We start from the raw sequence: 7,440 nt of genomic DNA, 5'->3' as shown, positions 1-7,440 counted from the left end.
AGCAGCCCAGAGGGATATCTGCCAGCAAGCTTCTTTCTTTAAAGCAGAAACAAAATCACACCTAATCACATCACGATTGCAAGTGGGTTGACCTGCCGATCTCTCCTCTGCTTGCGTTATGTGCTTGCCTGCTTTTAAATAGCAGAATACTTCCAAAATCCATTCCTCCTAGTTATTCTTCCTAATGGTTACAGCTGCCATACGTCCGGATTTCCCCCAGTTCCCGGCTGCAGCTTCCAAAAGGCAGTGAGTGCTTTGTCCTGGATCTTAGGCAAGTCAATAAAAAAAGTCAAATTTTGGGGGGTGGGGTGGGGCAAAAAGCTCAACAACTCTCAGGTTTTCGGGGCATCCTGGTTTTTACTTTTTAAAATATGGCAACCCTACTAACTGTACTTTCAAAGTATCTTGATTTTCAACATTTTCTCCTTTGTTGACCATTTCTTGAGAGGGTGGAAGTAAGACATATAAGGTCAGCATTTCCCTTTGGCTCTTTGCCACAGCAACACACTTCCTGCCTTGCTGAGTCTGGTCTCCTGCTTCCTGCCTCCTGCTTCCTGATCCCCAGACCTCAGCTTCTGGACTCCTTGCTTCTCAACCCTCAGCTTCTGGACTCCTTACTTCCTGATCCTCGGACCCCTGGTTTCTGGACTCACATTCTTGCTCCCACCTCGCTATCTTGCCCCCGGTCCTGACGTCCTCTGCTGGGACTTCGTTCACCCGTAGACTGGACCATGACAGCTACATTGGCAACATGGGGGGGGGGATATATTTTGCTTTCTGTTTCCTCTGGTGGAAAATGAAGTAAATCCATCATAATGAAGGTTTGGGATAATTATCTGCAACAACAGAACAACAGTAAAGACATCCGAAATGAAACCTGGTGGATTCCAGCAGCCTCCCTAGATAGCACAGGAACTTCTGTGCTCTCAAAAGAAAAGAAAAAAAACAAACAGCAACAATGAACAGCTAATGAATCCTGAAATCTTACTGTGAGAAGGGATATTTGGGGAGGGTGAAATATGCCTTTTGCTTATGAATAAACGATTTTAAAGATGTTTCAAGCAGCAGGAGGGAAGTTACTTCATCAAGGAGTTCTCTCACTGCAGCGTAACCTATGTAACACAAAGAGATGTCTACGCTTTTCAGTTCTCTGCGCACATCTGTAGGGCTGGGTGAATCTGCCAGTTACAAGTTCTCATTTTCCCAAACCGAAGTTCTCAAAATTCCCGCATTTAGCTGCATTTTACTCAAGATGCAAGTGAGAGGAGAGACTCCATCAGGCAATGCCTTCTTCCATCTGCCTTGCCCTACCCCCTGGCCCTGGGACTCTTCATAAGGGAGCTGTTATTATTCTCCTAATGTGTACACATTTATTTGCAATTTTGCCCAATAAAACACATTTCTGTGAGCATTTCCACCCGTCGGCGTAATGCATTTTGTATGCTATTTTCCCTAAATGCATGCATGCCTATCTGTGCTTTACTCATCGCTAGCCCTATTTAGGCCTCTGATTTTGGTCTGCATCTTATACTGGCCAACGGCACCCGCCTGAGAGGTGCCGGAGCTGAGTTCCAGTTCTCTTCGAAATAGGGCTTTTCCAAGAAATTCTGCTGCCTGAAGCCATCAGCAGATGATGTGATGGGGTTGTGACACTCGCCTGACCTCCCTGTGGCTGCATCACTGTTGCACACAAGAACAGAAAGGAGGCCAGGTTGTTGTGGTGGAAACACGACAAATTGGATCCACCAATTGGATCTACCGCTACGCTCTGTGGTGAAGGTGGTGCCTCCCCTATTCTAGGTAAACAAAACTACTGGGCTAGTCATTTAAGTCTTTGCTCAATGCTGGTCACAGGACAGCTTAACCATGTGACCTGAGGGCAGTAGACAAGCTGAAAGAGCATCAAGCAGACAATTTTATTAAGATTTAGTATCAGGAGTATAACGTATTCCTGGACACAGCAGAGTTAACCACAGACTTTTTCTGGAAGCTTCTGGCTGTTGTGTAATTAACTGGACAGCACAACGCAGGAACTCTGCAACTCCTTGGATAACTATATACAGCATTTATTGAAACAACTAGTATCCATAAGTTACTATGTACAGACTATACAAATAAAAGAAACAAAACATAAAATCTTTCCTCTCTGTCTGTCTCTCTCCTACACTGACCACTTACACCTAACACCAACACACACTAACCACACAAGCTCTCACACAGAGCTCACTCTTTAGGAACTCATTGACCAATCACAGGTCGTTGCTAAGGGTCTAGACGAGAGAGAGAGAGCAGATCTGGGCTTTCTGCCAACTGGTAATTGCTTGAAGATAGACAGCTGAATTTCTGCACGTAGGCAATTTGAAATCTCTAACAAATTTGGGACACAGAGCTCTGTCACTGCCACTCCCAGCATCCACCACCTAAGGCAGCTGATTCACTTTGCCTAATGTTTGGGCCGGTCTTGCTCAAGATGCATCTGGGACCTGCAAGCTGGGAATGTGTGTGTGTGTGTGTGTGTGTGTGTGTAGAGCAAATTTTGAACATTTGTGGCATTCCTACGACCTCTGCTGGCTGATGGTTTTCTCCCGCTCTGTCTAGAATCTAAATGGCTCCCCTGAAGGTAACTAATTCATCCAATTGGGAATACACGGCAATAATCCACCGGGAGAAACAACATTGTGGGGTTCTCCCCCCCCCCACACACAGCTGTATCCTCCAAAACAAAAACAAAACTCTTGTAACTGCCTGCTTCATCAGACATAAAACACCACTTACCCCTCAGCAGATGGGGGGAATGTGTAGCTCTGCATAGCGCAAAGCAAAGCATCGCATTGCTCTTTAATTGGCACTTAGCAAAAAGATACCCCACAGCAAGAGTTTCTATGGCTAATGAAAGGAAGTGCAAAGCAGCTCTGTTCCATGGCTCCAATTAGCCCCTCGGAGTAAACGAGGGTCCATTTCCAGCTGCTGGCTTGCCATATGGCGAAGGAAAGAAGACGTCAAAGCGATAATGAAACTTTGAATGCAGATCCGTAAAAGAAGGGGGGGGGAGAAAACCGAGTGTTCGCTTTCACAACACCTAGCGATGCTTTTGCATTTAGGGAAGAAGGAATAAAATCACATGGCATTTCATTAAAAAAAAAAAAAGCCAGGAATTATGGAAGAAGTCCTATGAGTCCAGGGCTGGGTCCAAATCAAATGGAGTAGAGTTTATTGTCTTGAGGATTTGAAGGTAATCTGACTCTTTGGTATACAGAGGATAGACTCACAAATGGAATGAAGAAAAGGAGGAGGAGGATAGCCGTATTTCAGTTCTCAGATTGTTTCAGGAAATGTGGATTTGGTAAAGTATGACTTTAAATGCAAAGAGGGTCAAATCCCCCCCCCCCCCCGTGTGTAACTGCAACAACATGGGAGGGGAGAGAACCATATTGGCACCCATTAATCTACAATAAAAGAGGGCTGGGAACAGACTTGGTCAATATTCTTCGAGAGTGACTAGCATTCGAAGAAGGGTCATGCCAGCCTGGCAAGATGGACCAACGGTGTGAGGTTGCTTCATCTGTTCATAAGTACTTCATACTTTTCTAGAGCACATCTTGAACTCCTCAATTAAGAAATTGTTGTAAGAATTTCAAGGTCTTTCACACACACACACACACACACACACACACACACACACACATATACCAAACAAATAAGGCCACATGTCTGAAAACAGCTGGCCAAGTGTTTTCATCTGCAGGGAGGAGGTGAGAAGTCTCTGCCTGAGGATGGGCCATTTCCCTCACAATGGACAGCCATTAGTCCTACCGGCCAGGGGGGAAACCTTTTGTTTTGCAGAAATGTGTGTCTGGGAGGGGTCAAGGAGAGATGGCACAGGTGTGGAAAATTCCTAAGTTACCTCCTCTGACCCTCCCCAATTTGTGATGTAGCTCTGATGTATCTGGGGGGGGGGGGTTCTTGGGATAACCTCTTCTGTGATTGGATGCTGTTTCTGGGGGTGGGCTAGATTCCAGGAGGGATTTTGAAATGTCTTTATAAGAGCATGGCGACATTGTTCTGGGTCTTTTCCCTGAAAAAACACAGTTGTTGCAACAGCTTCAATAAAGATCAAGCTTACTAGCTGCTTTGCTTCTCAATCTTCTCTGGTTGGCCTCTGTTTTTGACTCCTACCAATGGAGAACCTGGAAAGGACTTTGCAAGGGCTCTTGTGTACCCCATAAGGGAATAAGATTTTTTCTTATTACAAAATGAAGACCACTAATGGGGTGACATGATCAATCTGTACAAAACATTGGGAAAGGAAACATGGTATCTCTTCCTCATATTATTCAAACTAGAAATGAGAACTCCAAGTCGATGGTTTTAAGGAAAGTAGGCAGTACTTTCACACAACTCAATTAACCTAGGGTTACCATACGTCTGGAATTTGCTGGACGTAGCCGGAATACTGCATTCGGAAGCAGTGTCAGGGCAGAAATCGCTAAACTGTCTGGGGAAATCCGGCAGTGCCGTTTGTGGAGATTTTCCTTTATTTAAAAAAAGCTCAAACAACTGTTGTGTCTGGATTTTCACTTTTTGAAATGTGGCAACCCTCGTTAACCTATGGAAAACAATATAATTAACTTTGGGAAAGGAATGTAAACAAATTCACGGAGGAGGAGAACTATCAGCCATGAGAAAACAATGCTTTCTTCAAATAAAGAGGTGGCATGACCCTGGGAAACAAATATGGAGGTCAAGCAGCTGTAGAAGGCCCTCATCTTTATCCTCTCTTGCTGAGCTCCTGGGGTCATCTTGCTGGGCAATGTAACAAACAGAATTTTGGATCCATGGTCTGATCCAGCAAAGCTGTTCTGTTCTTTATTCATCTGTTTGGCTTGGTTTGGACACGGGACAATCATCTGTTCATTCTAAAGCTGGGAAGACCTTAATTCTCCCTCAGAGACCAAATGAAGCAAAAACGAACAAGATGCCTTGGTATTCCACAGGAATGTTGATAGTTCTGAAGGGTTTTGCGGCCAGCAGAATATCTGATGTGAGATTAAAGGATTACGACTTCAGCAAGGAGATGGAGGGTTTTGTTCTCGTGCCAGGAACAATGCAGAAAGAACCTTGTATATCGTAGCAAGAAAACCTAAAACCCAGCCTGGAAAATTCGTGCTCCCTGAAGGAAATTTCATTCGAAATGTAGGCTGGTATGAAAGGTCACCTGCCAAACTAGGGGGGCTATCATTTCAGAGACTATACATATGGTCTGTGTCGTTTATTGACACTGCAATTCAAATCCTGGCTGGGGAGCAACGAGGTTTAATGGGAATGACAGGGCTACTACTGCTGCCACAGCCCTGCTGCTCATGCCATCCGGGCCAAAATTGGGTTGGTGGATGGGTGGTGGAGGGGGGCAAATTGCTTCTGAAGTGTGGCTGAACCAACCCCATGGCAACAAAACTTTGGACTTTAGCAAATCTGTAGTGGGAAATAACCCATTTTAGGGGAAGAATTGCCAGCTTGCTTATTTACCTTGGGAAGGCAGAAATCAAACTGCTGATGCCCCCCCCCCCAAATGCTCCATCTATAATAGCAGAAGCATCACCTGTTGAATCTTTTCACCTGTCCTGCTGTGTCCCCCCCCCTTAAAACACAGAATTCCTGACAGGAAAATAAAAAATAATAATTTTGCAATGTTATTTATACCCCTGTGCAAGACATAGCAAGTTTAAGAACTGGGTGTTAGTTTTAAAAATATATTTGCTATTTGTTAGGATTTATCACATATTAATTATCAGTCGGAATCACACAGGAAGTCCGCGCAGTCAGCAGATGGAGCTGTTTGCCTCAGCTATTGGCATGCAGACACTCCTGCTTAATTTTTACAGGGAATTGGGTCAAGGCAGCAGAAACTGGCTCTGAAGCTGCGTCTGCACAAACGCCATTCACTTGCAGTGCTTAAGGTTTTGCGGCTTAAAGCGTTGTTCCTTCTTGTATAGGAGCAGCAAAAGCTTTTAGCCTTCTCCCCTGAACAGATGGGCTCCTGCCTTTCACGATCGCAGGATCGTCTTCCCCGTTTTGGTTGCAGGTTTTGGTTGTTGTTTTTTAAAAAGCACTGAAATTAGGCCAGAAAAAGCTCACATTTACTGTATCAGGTGGTTGCCACTAGCGACGAGCAAACTCTTTCAAGCTCTCCTGGAATTGGGGGTGAGGAGACTGTTGCCTCCTGGGTAATGCTGGACTCCAGCTCCCATCAGCCGTGAGCAGCATGGCCCAAGGTTTAGGGATGATGCTCCATTTAGCTTAGTATTGCCTGAGCTTAAGGGTTCATAGTTACTGCTTATGCCCTCACCCCACTTATGTTGGGAATTACATTCCACCCTTTGCTTCAGATATGTGGGATTGTTACATGTCAAATGTCTGTTTACATTCCAGCACAGATTGCTGGAGTCCCGTGAGCGGAACATCCACTCTGTATTGCTTTCTCTCTCTCTCTCTCTCTCTCTCTCTCTCTCTCTCTCTCTCCCCGAGAAGAACGGTGTTATGTACTGTATTGAAGTTCTCACCCTAGGCCACTAGGGGTGTGTGTATATAGTTCATTCTGCTGCAGTTTTCACTCAGGTCCGCACATGCAAATGAGGGATTGAAAGTGACGTTCAGGGATTGGGTAACTACAGAAAGTTGTTACTGTTGCTTGTAACTGAGTTCTATATAAGCAGGCTGCTGAGCCCTTCAGCTCACTTCTGTTCCAGCCTGAGAATAAACAAGAGCTGCTTGAGAATCACTGTGTCGTCTGCTGTGTCCACCCACTACTTAACAAACGGCAAGGAGAGAAGCCATGTTTTCTTTGTCCTGATTTATGTACAATAAACGTAGTCTAGTATCCATGCCTCGAGCCAGATCTGTTTTGTGTTTACTCATGCACAGCAGCATGAGTCGCAGATGCACATTGGAGGAAGAGGACTGATGGATCTCTGCAGCGGCAAGGCTGAGAAGGGAGACACTCCGGCTGGGGCCAAGCCATCTGGCTTTCCATCCCACGGTTCCGACAACTTAACCTGAGTAGTACATTTGTGGGAAATGAGCTCACTGAGACCTGGTCCATGCAAAGTTTAAGAAGAACTGTTATCCAAATTTGGTATCAGTCTTTTTGAATGTTTCCCTTTCCCCAAGAACTCCGTGGAGCACTCGTTTTTAAAATCTCTATAGCACCATGCACTTGTTGTCTGCAAAGAGGGCTTCTACATACCTAGCACCGATTACCAAATCTTTGTAAAATTGCTCATGGTTGTTTTCAAGAGATTCAATTTGGGGATATTGCTGCGCATAATCGACATCAACTGAACATATTTTTTTTTGGGGGGGGAAATAGCTTGCTGTGTTCAGTTCGCGTAGGATGAGGATAGAGAATGCTAAGCTGCAAATATTTGAAATCAATGTCTAAAG

Source organism: Lacerta agilis, chromosome 7 (assembly GCF_009819535.1).
Source record: "Lacerta agilis isolate rLacAgi1 chromosome 7, rLacAgi1.pri, whole genome shotgun sequence".
Classification (NCBI taxonomy): domain Eukaryota; kingdom Metazoa; phylum Chordata; class Lepidosauria; order Squamata; family Lacertidae; genus Lacerta; species Lacerta agilis.
This window is presented reverse-complemented; position numbering follows the sequence as displayed.